At 45.0% G+C, this 7,522-nt stretch overlaps 1 pseudogene; it reads left to right on the top strand.

Moving 5' to 3' along the window:
• The first annotated feature begins 3,228 nt into the window (after nt 1–3,228).
• LOC133235625 (aldo-keto reductase family 1 member B1-like) lies at nt 3,229–4,140 on the top strand (annotated as a pseudogene).
• Nucleotides 4,141–7,522: the final 3,382 nt, after the last annotated feature.

Below are 7,522 nucleotides of genomic sequence, written 5' to 3'. Positions count from 1 at the left end.
TTACTTTACAATAGTGTAGTTGTTTTTGCCATGCACTGACATGAATCAGCCATGGTTGTACATGTGTTCCCCGTCCTGAATGCCCTCCCACCTCCCTCCCCATCCCATCCCTCAGGGTCATCCCAGTGCACCAGTCCTGAGTACCCTGTCTCATGCATTGAACCTGGACTGGAATCTGTTTCACATATGATAATATACATGTTTCAATGCTATTCTCTAAAATCATCCCACCCTCACCTTCTCCCACAGAGTCCAAAAGACTGTTCTATACACCTGTGTCTCTTTTGCTGTCTCTCATATAAGGTCATTGTTACCATCTTTCTAAATTCTATATATATGCGTTAGTATACTGTATTGGTGTTTTTCTTTCTGACTTACATCACTGTGTATAATAGGCTCCAGTTTCATCCACCTCTTTAGAACTGATTCAAGTGCATTCTTTTTAACGGCTGAGTAATACTCCATTGTGTACATGTACCACAGCTTTCTTATCCATTCGTCTGCTAATGGACATCTAGGTTCCTTCCATGTTCTGGCTATTATAAACAGTGCTGTGATGAACATTAGGGTATATGTGTCTCTTTCAATACTGGTTTGCTCGGTGTGTATGCCCAGCAGTGGGATTGCTGGGTCGTATGGCAGTTCTATTTCCAGTTTTTTAAGGAATCTCCACACTGTTCTCCATAGTGGCTGTACTAGTTTGCATTCCCACCAAAAGTGAAAGAGGATTCCCTTTTCTCTACACCCTCTCCAGCATTTATTGTTTGTAAACTTTTTGATAGCAGCCATTTTGACTGGCATGAGATGGTACCTCATTATGGTTAACCAAAACATCTTTAAAAGGGAGTTGATATAAACATTAAGTGAACAATAGTACACGTGCTATAAGGACATGCAAATATCAGGATACTTCTAGAAGAATCTTGCCCTGCTCTCCTGTCACCTTTCCTTTCCAGGACAATTGGCCTGGGGTTAGCCTGCCCCCATCATTTCAGGATTTATCCTCCAGTCACTGGATTTCCTTGTTCCTCTCTCAGCGAAGGGAGCTGTCATCACCTGGGAGTTGGGAGGGAGGTGGTCCATTAATGGAGGACATCTCCTAGCTACCCAGATCTGTTCTTTGACAGCCCAGCTAGGTCAGATGTTTGCTTCCCCCATGACAAAGATGACCTCAGAGATGGGAGGCTTTTCCCTGCCCCTCATCCCCATCCTTGGTCTGGGCTCTGAAAACACTGCAGAGAGATGATTCTGGGCTGGGGGAGATGGTTACAGTTCCTGGACCAGACCTCACAGGGCTGAGGGTATGCAAAGATGCCTTATCACAGCAGGAAAAGAAACTGGTGGAGCAAGGACCATACCTATCCAAGATCATCACTGTAAAAACAACTTCTTTCATTTCCCCCATCTTATCTGCTCTTGTTCACATGTACGTCTTTAAAGACTTTTAATTCATTACATACAATTTTGTATTCTGTTTACCCCCCAGCCCCAAGCCAACCATGTGCGTGTGTGCTAAGTCACTTCAGTTGTGTCTGACTCTTTGCAACCCCATGGACTGTAGCCTGCCAGGCTCCTTTGTCCATGGGATTCTCCAGGCAGGAATACTGGAATGAGTTGCTCTGCCCTCCTCCAGGGGATCTTCCCAACTCTGGGATTGAATCTGTGCCTATCATCGTCTCCTGCATTGGCAAGCAGGTTCTTTACCACTAGTGCCACCTGGGAAGCCCCAGAGCAGACCTCACCCCAGCCCTTCACCATGCTGCTCTGTCATTTTGGGGATGACCATTGTGATCTTGTACAGGGCTCCCTCCAGCGGGTCTTCAATCATGGACTAAATCTCCCTGGATAACAACACTATGATGGCTCCAATGTTTCGTAATTATATAAAAGATTGCAAGGAACTGCTTTAACAAATGTTGCTTTTTAAATATTTTCAACCATTTTTTAGGATAATTATTTGCGGCCCCTTTTATTACTTCATCCTCAGCCCCTCTTGATTTTCCTTGCCTCTTTTCTGGAAATTTCCACCCCTTTCCCCCTCCCCAACAGCCCTCTTTCTTCTTCCTGCCTGTCCTGTCTCCTGCTCCCCTATCCACATGGCTCGATGAAAAAAAAAAAAACTGGGTATGGAGTCAGAAGAGATGAATTCAAGGTAGGATTTGTCACTTTCTGGTTGTGTAACCCCCAGGAAAGTCACTTGATCTTCCTAGCTCCTGTTTTATTTCTATCTTTAAACATAAGAAAAACAGAGGCTGAGCACAGAGAAATTCTAGGGCAGTGAAAATATTCTGTCTTTACTCTGATGGTGGTAACAGGCATTATCTGTTTGTCCAAACCCATAAGATGTACAATACCAAGACTGCATCTTCATGTAAACCATGGACTTTGGATGATAATGATGTGTCAGTGTAGGTTCATCATTGGTAAGAAGCACACAACTCTGGTGGAGGATGTTGCTAATTAGGGAAGCTGTGTACATGTGGGGCAGGGGCACTTGAGAAACCTCTGTACCTTTCTCTCAATTTTAGTGGGAACCTAAAACTGCTCTAAAAATTAAAGTCTTTAAAAAAATGTAAGAAAGGGGCTTCCCTGGTAGCTCAGTAGTAAAGAATGCACTGCCAGTGCTGGAACATGGGTTTGATCCCTGTCGCAGGAAGATCCCACATGCTACAGAGCAGCTAAGCCCCTGCACCACAACTATTGGGCCTGCATTCTAGAGCCTGTGCTCTGCAACGAGAGAAGCCACCACAGGGAGAAGCCTGTGCGCTGCAAATGGAGAGTAGCCCCCACTCACTGCAACTAGAGAAAAGCCTGCACAGCTTCCAAGATCCAGAGCAGCCAAAATGAGCAAGGAGATCAAACTAGTCAATCCTAAAGGAAATCAACCCTAAAGGACTGATCTTGAAGCTGAAGTGCCAGTACTTTGGCCACCTGATTCGAAGAACGGACTCATTAGAAAAGATCCTGATGCTAGGAAAGATTGAAGGCAGGAGGAGAAGAGATGACAGAAGACAAGATGATTGGATGGCATCACCAATTCAACGGACATGAGTTTGAGAAAGCTCTGGAGATGGTGAAAGACATGGAAGCCTGATGTGCTGCAGTCCATGGGGTCGCAAAGAATCAGACATGACCGAGCACCTAAACAACAATAGCAAAATAAATAAAATTATTAAAAAAAAATATGTACGATGGTCCTCTGATCCCAGTCAGTGGATCTCAGCAGTCATGGCCAACCACATTGTGCTCTACACTGGCACAAAGATGTCCATCTTTGGGCTGGGCACCTGGAAGTCCCTTCCAGGCAAAGTGACAGAGGCTGTGAAGGTGGTGACTGACCTTAGGTACCATCACATTGACTGTGCCCACATGTACCAGAACGAGAACAAGATGGGGTTGGCCCTCCAGGCAAAGCTTCAGGAGAAGGTCATGAAGTGTGAGGACTTTTTCATTGTCAGCAAGCTGTGGTGCATATTTCACAAGGACCTGGTGAAAGGTGCCTGCCAGAAGCTAAAGCTGGACTACCTGGACCTCTACCTCATCCACTGGCCCACGGGCTTCAAGACTGGGAAAGACTCTTCCCATTGGATGAGGACTGCAATGTGATTCCCAGTGAGAAAGATTTCATGGATACCTGGACAGCCATGGAAGAGCTGGTGGATGAAGGGCTGGTGAAAGCTATTGGAGTCTCCAACTTTAACCATCTCCAAGTGGAGAAGATCTTAAACAAACCTGGCTTAAAATACAAGCTGGTGGTTAACCAGATCAAGTGCCACCCATACCTCACTCAGGAGAAGTTAATGCAGTATTGCAACTCCAAAGGCATTGCAGTGACTGCCTACAGTCCCCTAGGCTCTCCCAACAGGCCCTTGGGCCAAGCCCAAAGACCCTTCCATACTGGAGGATCCCAGGATCAAAGCCACTGCCCAGGTGCTAATCTGATTCCCCATGCAGAGGAACTTGATCGTGATCCCCAAGTTGGTGACACTTGAATGCATTGCTGAGAACTTCCAGATCTTTGACTTTGAACAGAACAAGGAGGATATGACCACCTTGCTCAGCTACAACAGGGACTGGGGGGCCTGTGCCTTGGTGAGCTGTGCCTCCCACAGGGATTATCCCTTTCACGAGGAGTTTTGAAGGAGTTTTGAAGTTGTGGGTGCCTGCCCTTGCCCAGGTGACCTGCTGTCTCCCACCTCACTCTTCTTGTGTGTAGTGTAATTTGGCCCATGTCCCTCAGTGGTGGGTCAGCGACTTCCAGACAAACCAGCAAGGGCTCAGCCAGCTTGGTGTTGGGTCCAAAGAGCAGAATCAGTAGACTAGAAGTCTGTATAGTTTTCCTTTGTCCTTCTTGTCCAGTTGGGGAACACATAACCCAAATGCTAATTTAGAAAAGAGTATTTGGGTTGCGTGTGCTGTGAAAGTGTTGCACTCAATATGCCAGCAAATTTGGAAAACTCAGCAGTGGCCACAGGACTGGAAAAGGTCAGTTTTCATTCCAATCCCAAAGAAAGGCAATGCCGAAGAATGCTCAAACTACCCCATAATTGCACTCATATCACATGCTAACAAAGTAATTCTCAAAATTCTCCAAGCCAGGCTTCAGCAATTCGTGAACGGTGAACTTCCAGATGTTCAAGCTGGTTTTAGAAAAGGCAGAGGAACCAGAGATCAAACTGCCAACATCTGCTGGATCATGGAAAAAGCAAGAGAGTTCCAGAAAAACATCTATTTCTGCTTTATTGACTATGCCAAAGCCTTTGACTGTGTGGATCACAATAAATTGTGGAAAATTCTGAAAGAGCTGGGAATACCAGACCACCTGACCTGCCTCTTGAGAAATTTGTATGCAGGTCAAGACACTACAGTTAGAACTGGACATGGAACAACAGACTGGTTCCAAATAGGAAAAGGAGTACATCAAGGCTGTATATTGTCACCCTGCTTATTTAACTTACATGCAGAATACATCATGAGAAATTTTGGGATGGATGAAGCACAAGTTGGAATCAAGATTACCAGGAGAAATATCAATAACCTCAGATATGCAGATGACACCACCCTTATGGCAGAAAGAGAAAAAGAACTAAAGAGCCTCTTGATGAAAGTGAAAGAGGAGAGTGAAAAAGTTGGCTTAAAGCTCAACATTCAGAAAGCTAAGATCATGGCATTCGGTCGCATCACTTCATGGCAAGTAGATGGAGAAACAGTGGAAACAGTGGCTGACTTTATTTTTGGGAGCTCTAAAATCACTGCAGATGGTGACTGCAGCCATGAAATTAAAAGACGCTTACTCCTTGGAAGGAAAGTTATGACCAACCTAGACAGAACATTAAAAAGCAGAGACATTACTTTGCCAACAAAGGTCCGCCTCGTCAAGGCTGTGGTTTTTCCAGTAGTCATGTATGGATATGAGAGTTGGACTGTAAAAAAAGCTGAGTGCTGAAGAATTGATGCTTTTGAACTGTGGTGTTGGAGAAGACTCTTGAGAATCCCTTGAACTGCAAGGAGATCCAACCAGTCAATCCTAAAGGAGATCAGTCCTAAGTGTTCATTGGAAGGACTGATGTTGATGTTGAAGCTGAAACTTCAATTTTTGGCCACCTGATGTGAAGAGATGATTCATTTGAAAAGACCCTGATGCTGGGAAAGATTGAAGGCAGGAGGAGAAGGGGATGACAGAGGACGAGATGGTTGGATGGCATCACCAACTCAATGGACATGAGTTTGAGTAAACTCCGGGAGTTGGTGATGGACAGGGTGGCCTGGCATGCTGCGGTCCATGGGGTCACAAAAAGTCGGACACGACTGAGTGACTGAACTGAACTGAAATTGAATTTACAAAATCAGAATAGTGCCTCTAATAGCTGGGCCTTTATTGCTTGGAACTGTAATCCTTTCAGCTAGACTTTTCTTTGCCTTAAACAAAAAATGCGTTTATGAAAAATAATATTCAAGAAAAATAATACCATCCCCAAATATCTCCACAGCATTATTTCTATAAGTCAAAAAGTTTACTTTTAGAAATAAGCCCAAAACCCATTAATAGAAGACTACATAAATGAAGTGGTAAACATAAATAAAAAATATATAAATTGTTTCATATGCTGGCAGCTGTGCATTCACTAAAAACCGTAAGATGGAGCTGTGTGTACACAATATGGTGCAGGTGATTGTGAATTAGGGCTTTCCAGATGGCACTAGTGGCAAAGAATTCACCTGCCAATGCAGGAGATGCAAGAGATGAGGATTCGATCCTTGGGTTGGGGAGATCCCCTAGAGGAGGAAATGGCAACCCACTCCAGTATTTGTGTCCAGAAAATTCCATGGGCAGAGAAGCCTGGCAGTCTGCAGTCCATGGGGCTGCAAAGAGTCAGACACGACTCAGCGACTGAGCACAAGCACAGCTGTGAATAGCCCATAAGTTGCCAAACCACATGCAAGGCAACATCTCCCTTTTAGTAATTATTGCTCCAAATATTAATGCACTGAGAAAGAATACACAATAACAGGATAAATTATTAATGATGTAATCCCCCGGGGATTGAGAGTCGGGGGAGAAATGTTTAGGGGTACTTTTTACTTCATCCTCTTATTGAAATACTTTTTAAACAAACACATATTGATTTTGTAATATAAATAATGTGTGGAAGGAAAAAAACCTATTTGTTTGTCCTTTTCCCAGAGTGCTGACTATCCAGTGACACCCTTTATGAGAAAGCCCTCGATGCCACACAATCATGTGTGTGGTTATCAACTCTATTACGGTCATGGCTCCTTTCTCCTCTCCAGCTTCTGTTTCCCTTTCCAGTCTTTCTCTTGTAGATGGTATGGGACAGAGATGACAGAGTAGAAGAGACAGATGAATCTTAGATTCAGTAGAATTCTCTGTTCCCCTCACCCCTGCTGCAAGTTCTGCCCAGAGAAGGACACAGTTGGACAATGCATAGACTGGTCCCTGGGGCTGCCTTCTCCACCACTCGCCATCTCCTGGGGCCACCTCTGCAGGTCCCTGGATGCTACCTGGTTGCCCTGGCCCCCAGCCTGCAGTGCCTGCACTCATAGCCCTCTGCTGGCTGGGATGCCCATGCCCAGAGCCCCTGGCTCCCTACAGGTACCATAAAAACCCCACCTCCCCAGAGCAGGGCAAGAGCAGCACTGGATCGAAGCCCTCAGGATCTGTTATGTGGCATTAGCTCAGAGCTGACAGATTGAGTCATACAGGCAAGCTAATTATATTTTTCTTTTTTTTTTTTTTCCTGGGCATTTGTAAGGCTGTAGGAGCTTAATTTATGTATTAATTACACCTCAGAGCCAAAAGAGGGGCTGGAGTGCCTCAGACAGCCTTTGCATTTTATTAGGAAACACTGCATACACATTTGGCTTCATAGGGAAACAGCTATTAAAGCACCCTTTGGGGGCTTAGGGAGAGCAGAACTCTCTGGGCAATGTAGGTGGGGGACTCAGTGGAGCATTTTGGGCCAGTCTTCTATTCCAGTCTGTGGCTGACTTTGAACCATTT

The sequence above is a fragment of the Bos javanicus genome, chromosome 2 (assembly GCF_032452875.1).
Source record: "Bos javanicus breed banteng chromosome 2, ARS-OSU_banteng_1.0, whole genome shotgun sequence".
In the NCBI taxonomy this organism is placed as follows: Eukaryota; Metazoa; Chordata; class Mammalia; order Artiodactyla; family Bovidae; genus Bos; species Bos javanicus.
This window is presented reverse-complemented; position numbering and strand designations above follow the sequence as displayed.